Source organism: Molossus molossus, unplaced genomic scaffold (genome assembly GCF_014108415.1).
Source record: "Molossus molossus isolate mMolMol1 unplaced genomic scaffold, mMolMol1.p scaffold_m16_p_6, whole genome shotgun sequence".
Classification (NCBI taxonomy): domain Eukaryota; kingdom Metazoa; phylum Chordata; class Mammalia; order Chiroptera; family Molossidae; genus Molossus; species Molossus molossus.
Genome location: NW_023425399.1, coordinates 986,533 through 993,382, shown reverse-complemented (window position 1 = coordinate 993,382; position 6,850 = coordinate 986,533). Strand labels below are relative to the sequence as shown.

Below are 6,850 nucleotides of genomic sequence, written 5' to 3'. Positions count from 1 at the left end.
GAGGCTCCGAGGAGGCTCGTGACTTGCCCAGAGCGTCTCAGGACGAAGAGCAGGCACTGGGACCCGAGCCGTGTGACCTTTGCGTGTCCTCCGACCTGCCAGCCGATGCCATGGGGCCTGCCCCAGACTCCAGCCTGGTATGCGGTGGACCACGCCCTCCTGCTGGCCGCCCTGGTCTCGGGGACAGGCTGTCCTCCCAGGTGGGGGCACCCAGGGCTCCCCCTGACTCAGCTCCAGCTGGGCCCTAGCTCAGCCTCCCGGAAGGAGGGCACCAGGGGAGAGGTCAGCAGCCTGCTCGGGCTCCCAGGATCGGGCCTGGCGCCTTCTTCCCTACCCGTGCCCCAGCCACCCTCTCCTTCAACCCCCGCAGCAGAAGGTGTCCGGCCTTGGTCCCCGACAAGTGCCACCTGATGGCCACAGGTGACACCCCATTTCTCACCTCCAGGCCTGACTGTCCCCGAAACCCAGGCTGTGTGTCCGTCTGCTCACTCACTGTCACCCTCGAGGTCCGGCAGGTGTCTCCGGGCCTAACTCAGGTCCTGTGACGTCCATGCAGGTCCACTCTCCCTGCCGCCTCACCTCGGAGCCCCCCCCCCATCTGCCAGCGCCCGGCTTGTCCCTGCCCCCGCCGTCCAGCAGGGGTGAAGGCTGAACGGAGGTGTACAGCAGGGGATGGGTCGGCCGAGCCGGCTGGGGCAGCCGTGCTGGGTGAAGGGCAGCTCCGCTCGTGGCTGCCCCAGGACGGGCTGCCCAGCCTGGTTCACTCAACCTCTAAGGACGGATGACTCACGCGAGGGCCCGCAGACTAGGGAAATGAAAAGATTGTGATGACGGGCTTGGCCTGGAGGCCCTTCCTTTAGTCCGCAGCGGGCCTGCACTGTGAGCAGGGTGTGCGGGGGTCTTCGATTCTGCTTTCGATTTGGGGGGAAAGACCCAGAGCAGACGACGTGACTCTATGTCTGTCTCCCCCGGGGCGCACTGTGCACCCCTGGGCAGTGCACCATGAGAGCGTTGAAGAAGCCCCAGAGGGCAGGAGGGTGGATGTGTTCCTGGGGCACCCTCAAGAGGAAAGGCTGGAAGGAGGGGGCCCCCTGGGTGGGGGCAGCTGGCTGAGGGCCGGGCTGGGAGATGCCCGGCGCCCGCCTGTGCTGGGCCTGGCTCCATCACGGCAGGTGACTGTGGTGGGAATTGCTGGGTGCAGGGCCTCCGGGAGATGGCCCCTGTGGAGTGTCCCCTGCCTCAGGACGGGGGTGACCTGGGCCCAGGCTGGATACCCTCCTGGGCTCGGCTGTTCATGGAGAAGGTCCCTCCTGGCGGGCTGCAGCGTGCTGGGCTGGGGCACTTGGCTTCTGGGGGTGCCTGGGCGCCCTCTGAGGACCTGGCCCCACACCCCCATGGATTGTTTAGGACACAGGAACATGTGCGGGGAGGGGGGAGGGGCAGGGGCCGCGTCTGTGAGGCACCCACTTCCTGCAGCAGCTCCAGCCATCTGGGCTCCGGAAATTGGGCTTGCTCTCCAGATCCCCTCCGGGGCTCCACGTTCCCGGGGCTGATGGAACATGCAGGCCTCCCGGTGACCCAGAAAGTCGCATGTCTTCCCCAGGATGGAAACAAAAACCCTGCTAAGTGGGAGAGTTGCCCAGCAAACCTGCCAGGCCCTGGCCACCGGCCACGTGACCGGAGAGCCGCCGAGGGGCCCAGGCGTCGTCCTTCGCGACCTCTGAGCACTCGCGGGCCTGCCCGGCCCACAGGACCAGCGGGTCCTGGGTCTGAGCAAGCTGGTGCATGCTGGACAGGGTCCTGGAGGCCGGCCGCCAGGGCTCCTGGCCCCGCCGACAGCAGTCAGTTCTCAGGACAGAAGCTCGGGGACACAGGGCACCCCTCTTTCGTGCTCCAGGCTCTCTTGCCTGATTCCCCAGCAGCCCTTCCAGTGGCCTCCGCCCGGTAGCTGGGGAGCTTGGAGGGTGCCTGGCTGGTCACTCTGCCCCTGGGCAAAGCTCTTTGGGGACAACACACCTTTGGGAAAAGTCCCACAGTGTCAGCAGCTCCCATGAGGGTCGCCCTGGGCCTGGGGACCTCCCTCAGGGTCTTCACCCTGCCTGCTGTCCCCGTGCATGCCTGACAAGCCTCTCCTGCCCTCCAGACCCAGCGGCCCCCCCAGGAGACAGGACTCTGCTCGCAGCCCCTCTGCCTTTGTGCTCAGTGCCCACCGATGCTAGGGGCGGGCTGCGTGGCCGTGGGGTGCCTGGGTCTCCCTTCAGCTGCCCTGGGGCCACTTCCCACTTCGAGGCCACACCCTGGGACTTGTCCCGACCCTGGGTAGTGGCCACCCTCCCTTTGCTTCCTGAGGACGGCTGGGTGGATGTCAGCCCCTGCCTGGTCTCGAGTCCATTGCTGGCCCAGGAGCTCCCAGAGGTGGGCTTGCTGGTCGGAGATTTGTCTCTCCTGTTCCCCAGGGGAGGATGTCAGGCCCTGGCAACCGGTCACTCGTCAGCCGGGGTGGAGTGGGGCTGTCCAGGATGCCTGCAGGTTGGAACGGTCATGGGTCGGGGAGAAAGGTGAACCATCAGCTCAGGCCGCTGACCGACCTGTTCAGCCAGCCCGTGTCCCGGTGACTCGCGAGCTTGGTGGGCAGGAAGAGGCCGCGGCAGGTAGCAGCGCTGGGGCCGTGACAAGCCATCTGAGCAGAGGACACAGGGGTGGGCTCCAGGCTGTGGATGTCCGGGACGTCCCGGGGCGGGGGCAACTAAGGCAGCCCCTGTGGCCCTGTCTCAAGAACACGCCTCTCCCAGGACTAGGGTGCTGGACGCCTGATGATCAGCTACGTGAAGGTTCTCCAATAGCATGCAGCCTGCCAGGGCCCAGGGAGAGGCCTAAACCACAAAACGGTGAAGAGCTACAGAGCCCAGCAATTGGGCTTCGGGGAGTGGAGGAGAGGGGAGAGAGGAGCTGTGGTCCTGGAGGACTTCCTGGAGGAGACGGGATCGAGATTTGCAGTCAGCGAAGGAGGGAATTTTCAAGAAGGGCACTGAGCGTGTTAAGGCCCCGGATGCGGGACGACCTATGGGGTGGTTGTGGTGCAGAGAATCCCAGCTGGCGCTGCAGGGTGGGTCTGGGCAGGGGCCAGTGGGAAACAGCACAAGGACACTGAACGAGGGAGGGGCAGGCTGGAGGGGCCCAGGGGCCCAGAGGCCACAGGCAGGACGGACCAGGCTGTCCGCAGGGGAAGTAGAGGCCCTGGCCTCCCTGTGACCTCTGACTGTCCCTTCCTGATCCTGTCTTTATTGTTCTGAGTAGCAGCTGGGCCATTTGGCAGACTGGGGATGAAGATGCCAAGGCAGGACCTTGACCAGAGGGAAAACTCCTGCCCGCTCAGTCTGCTGAGGTTCCCCACAAAGTGAGACACGAGGAGACGCTTACACAGGCCCGCAGTAGCTGCTGAACCCCGGAATGTTTGTGTTTAATCCTCTGACACAAACACACCCTCGATGCAAGATCGTCCCAAGGCAGTTCCAGGATCTACAAACAGTATCAGACAGGACGGGGGGCGGGCTGGGTGTGGGAGCCGGGGGAAGGCTTGACGGGGCCCATCCCTCGGCCCTGCCAGGAGGTCCCAGGCCACCTGCGTGACGGTGCGCAGCTCACGGAATGACTCACCTCATGCAGTCTCCTGGAATGCGAGGCCTCCGCCAAAGGGCCCTTCTGACCCCACCTCCAGCCCAGACCTGCGGGGTGGGCGCTGGGCAGGCCCGGACAGTGCCGACTGCGCTCGGGGTGGGAAAGGCATTTGCCTTTTTGTATCTGTTATCACAAAGCAGCGCGTGGGGCCATGATGACATCCAAGGGACCCTGACAGGGAAGGGCTGGTCTGGACAAGGCCGGGCCTGTGGGCACCAGGAGCCGGGCCTCTCCCTTCCTCTACGCCTGTGCCACAAACCAGCCTGTGTGGAGGGGCCTCCCCACGCTGCTGCATCTGCCTTTCTTTCCGGGACTCGGGGTGCCCCAGACATCCTCAGATGGTTCTCGGAACTCAGCTCTCTGCCAGACAGAGAAGTCCAGGCTGGCCTTTTTTTTTTTAATCTTCACCCGAGGACATGTTTCCATTTATCTTCAGATAGAGCAGGCGGGAAGGAGAGAGACAAACATCGACGTGAGAGGGCTACATGGACCAGCTGCCTCTTGCCCGACCCGGGGACCAACCGCAGCCAGAATTGAACCCGAGACCCATTGGTCTGCGGGCCGACGCTCTAACCGCTGAGCCAAACCGGCCAGGGCGAGGCTGGTCTTGTACTCACATCTAATCTCTGACCAAGGCTCTGGGCAATGACCTGGTCGGTGGATCGTAAAGAGAACACGATGCCACCTCTGCCTGTGCAGACACCGAGGCCTGGGCCACGCCGGTGGACACCCCTGTGCTCGGAGGGACGGTCTCTTCTCGGGGGCGGGGCCTGCCGCCAGCGCTGTGGGTGAACTCGGCTATTCCCGAGCGATTCATCTGTGCGTCTGTGACCCGAGGACGGGCTCCTGGCCCACCAGCCTTTGGAGGGACCCCCAGCCGAGCCCTGGAGCCGACGCCCTGGCAGCTGCTCTCCAAGGAGGCGGATGTTCTGCAAACGACAGAGATGAACTGAGACAACAGAGAAGTCACCCCAGAGCCACGTTGCCGCCGGAGACAAAGCGAGGGACAGCGGGGACGTCTGTGGCCCGGAGTGGGCTCCTCGCCAGCAGTGGGTCGCCGTTGCCCAGACCAGTCACCAGGCCTTTGTCCGGAGCTGGCCAGGGTCCCCGCCTGGCGAGGCCACCGTCTCAGTTTGCGTGTGAGGCCAGCAAATCGGTGTGGAAGGCAGCCAGGAGGCCGACGCGGGTGCGTGCCGGCCCATGAGAAGGGAGACTGAGGCCCGGGACGCTAATGAAGTGCCCCAGGCAACGGTCAGCAAGTGTCCATGGAGGCTCCAGAGATCTCTGGCCACACCCTGCTCTATAGGGGCCGTCCCCTCCTCGGCTGGAAGGGTGACTTTGAAGCAAACACACTGTTGACCGTCTGCACTCTGGTGACCGAAGACGGGTCCAGTCATCCCGCCCAGGAAGCTCTGCCCTCCGGGGAGTTTGCGGTCCCGGCTGAGTCCCTTCCTGGGTCTTCTCTGAAGTCTTGTTTCTCTCCTTCAGGAGACAGTTCGCCTGCCTCCAGCCCACACCTGCAGCGTCCTGACAGTCCCTGGACCACAGCAACCACCTACGCCCGGGACGGAGGCCGAACAGCTGCGCCCCGTCTGAGCCCAACCCTCCTGACCTCCGGCACAGCCCTTTCTCCAGCAAAACAGTGAGATCGTGACTTTAGGTCTTTAAAAAGGGGTTTTTTTTTTAGAGCCCCCTCGGAGGTCACAGCCTTCACTTGGGACCCAACGTGTTGCCGTCATTTCCCAAGCTCGGTGTCCATCGGCACCAGGTCGATGTCCGTGGTGGGGAGCTGAAAAGGAGAAACACTGACCACTCCCAGTGACTCAACTGATACATATGCAAAGCTGACCCGCATGGAGAGGAGCTCGGGACACCCACTCACCCCGGAGCTGAAGTGTTCAAATACAGCACTGCCTGCTGACCGGGGTCATTTTCAGATACCACGCCTGGTGTCCTGTCTTCCACGCCAGACCCCCCAGACTGGGGATTCGAGTATCGGGGGCCCGTTACCCAGAACATGGGGGAAGTGTCCCTCTCTCTCTCTCTCCTGACCTAAGGAGGACACACACTTACCCGGAGGCGAAATGCCCATGAAGTCAGCCAGAGTCCGAGGACAGAGGGGTGTGTCGTGCCGTGCGCACACTTCCGTTTATTGGGGTGCCTCCAAAGGCGATGTCAGAGAACAGAGGCCGTGAAATGGGAAGCGCCTGTTCTGAGCATATGCACCCCCCTCAGATGCTCGGCCGGCAGCAGTGCGACCCGGGCGGGCCGAGGAACCGGTGGGACCTGGGTTCTTTCTTTCTCTCCTAATTATTTTCTCTCCAAATGAAACCCCGCGGGGATAGAACTTACTGAGTTCGGAATGTTCCAGGACACTGCAGAGGCTGCCTTGTTTTTGAAGCTGCTATGCTCCTGCAGTGACCTCTGGGGCCTTCTCCCCGCCTCTCCTAACTCCTTCGCGAAGGGGGAGGGTAGCAAGCAGCCCGACCCCAGTGCCAGCACCTGTCCTCCCCTGGACACCCCAAGGCTTGCCCCTGCCCCTGCACAGGGTGAGGACTCAGGGCCTCTTGAGGTGCCTGGGCACCAGGTTAGCCCTTGAAGACTGAGGGTCTGTGTTTTGCATTAATATGTTGGGATGTTCGCTCTGATCCCCTTTCATGGGGTGCCTGCAGGAGGGTCCTGGGGAAGGGGCGGGGGAGGGGAGACCGTCTAATGTGAGGGTGGGTTTGGGGGGTCATGAGCCCAGGCTCCTTGGGGGTCCCGGGGCCAGTGTCCCCGAGGTTGATGGTGCTGAAGGCTCACACACACACCTGCAAACCGCAGTGAATCTCAGAGGAGAGATGGTTCTGTCCGGCTCCTCATCCACAGAGCTGATCACATCCAGCCTCCCTCCTGACAACGCCCCGAACACCTGGCTGGTGCAGCCAACGCGCTTCTGATCCGGAGGAAGCCGGTCTGGGGCTCCGCTCTCAACAGGTGGCAGCCCTGGCTTCTTTCGTTTATTTTTATGATACCCTCATGGTAATGACACTCATTTACCTTTTTTAAAAATAAACTTACCCTTTTAGCCAAATACATGACTTGTGTGTGTAAATAACCGTTTTAAGGAATCAAATCCAAAGGGATGTTTGGAAAACACTGAGTCCAGTCCTGCTTCTGACATCTGAAATGC

The 6,850-nt window shown here is 62.7% G+C and overlaps 1 long non-coding RNA gene across 1 annotated transcript; it reads right to left on the bottom strand.

Moving 5' to 3' along the window:
• Nucleotides 1-3,470: 3,470 nt before the first annotated feature.
• Nucleotides 3,471-4,989, bottom strand: LOC118618741. The gene is made up of 3 exons (XR_004957094.1): nucleotides 4,296-4,989; nucleotides 3,658-4,108; nucleotides 3,471-3,519 (listed from the first exon to the last, which is right to left on the bottom strand). It is a non-coding gene; the product is annotated as an uncharacterized LOC118618741 (long non-coding RNA).
• Between the last annotated feature and the right edge of the window lie 1,861 nt (nucleotides 4,990-6,850).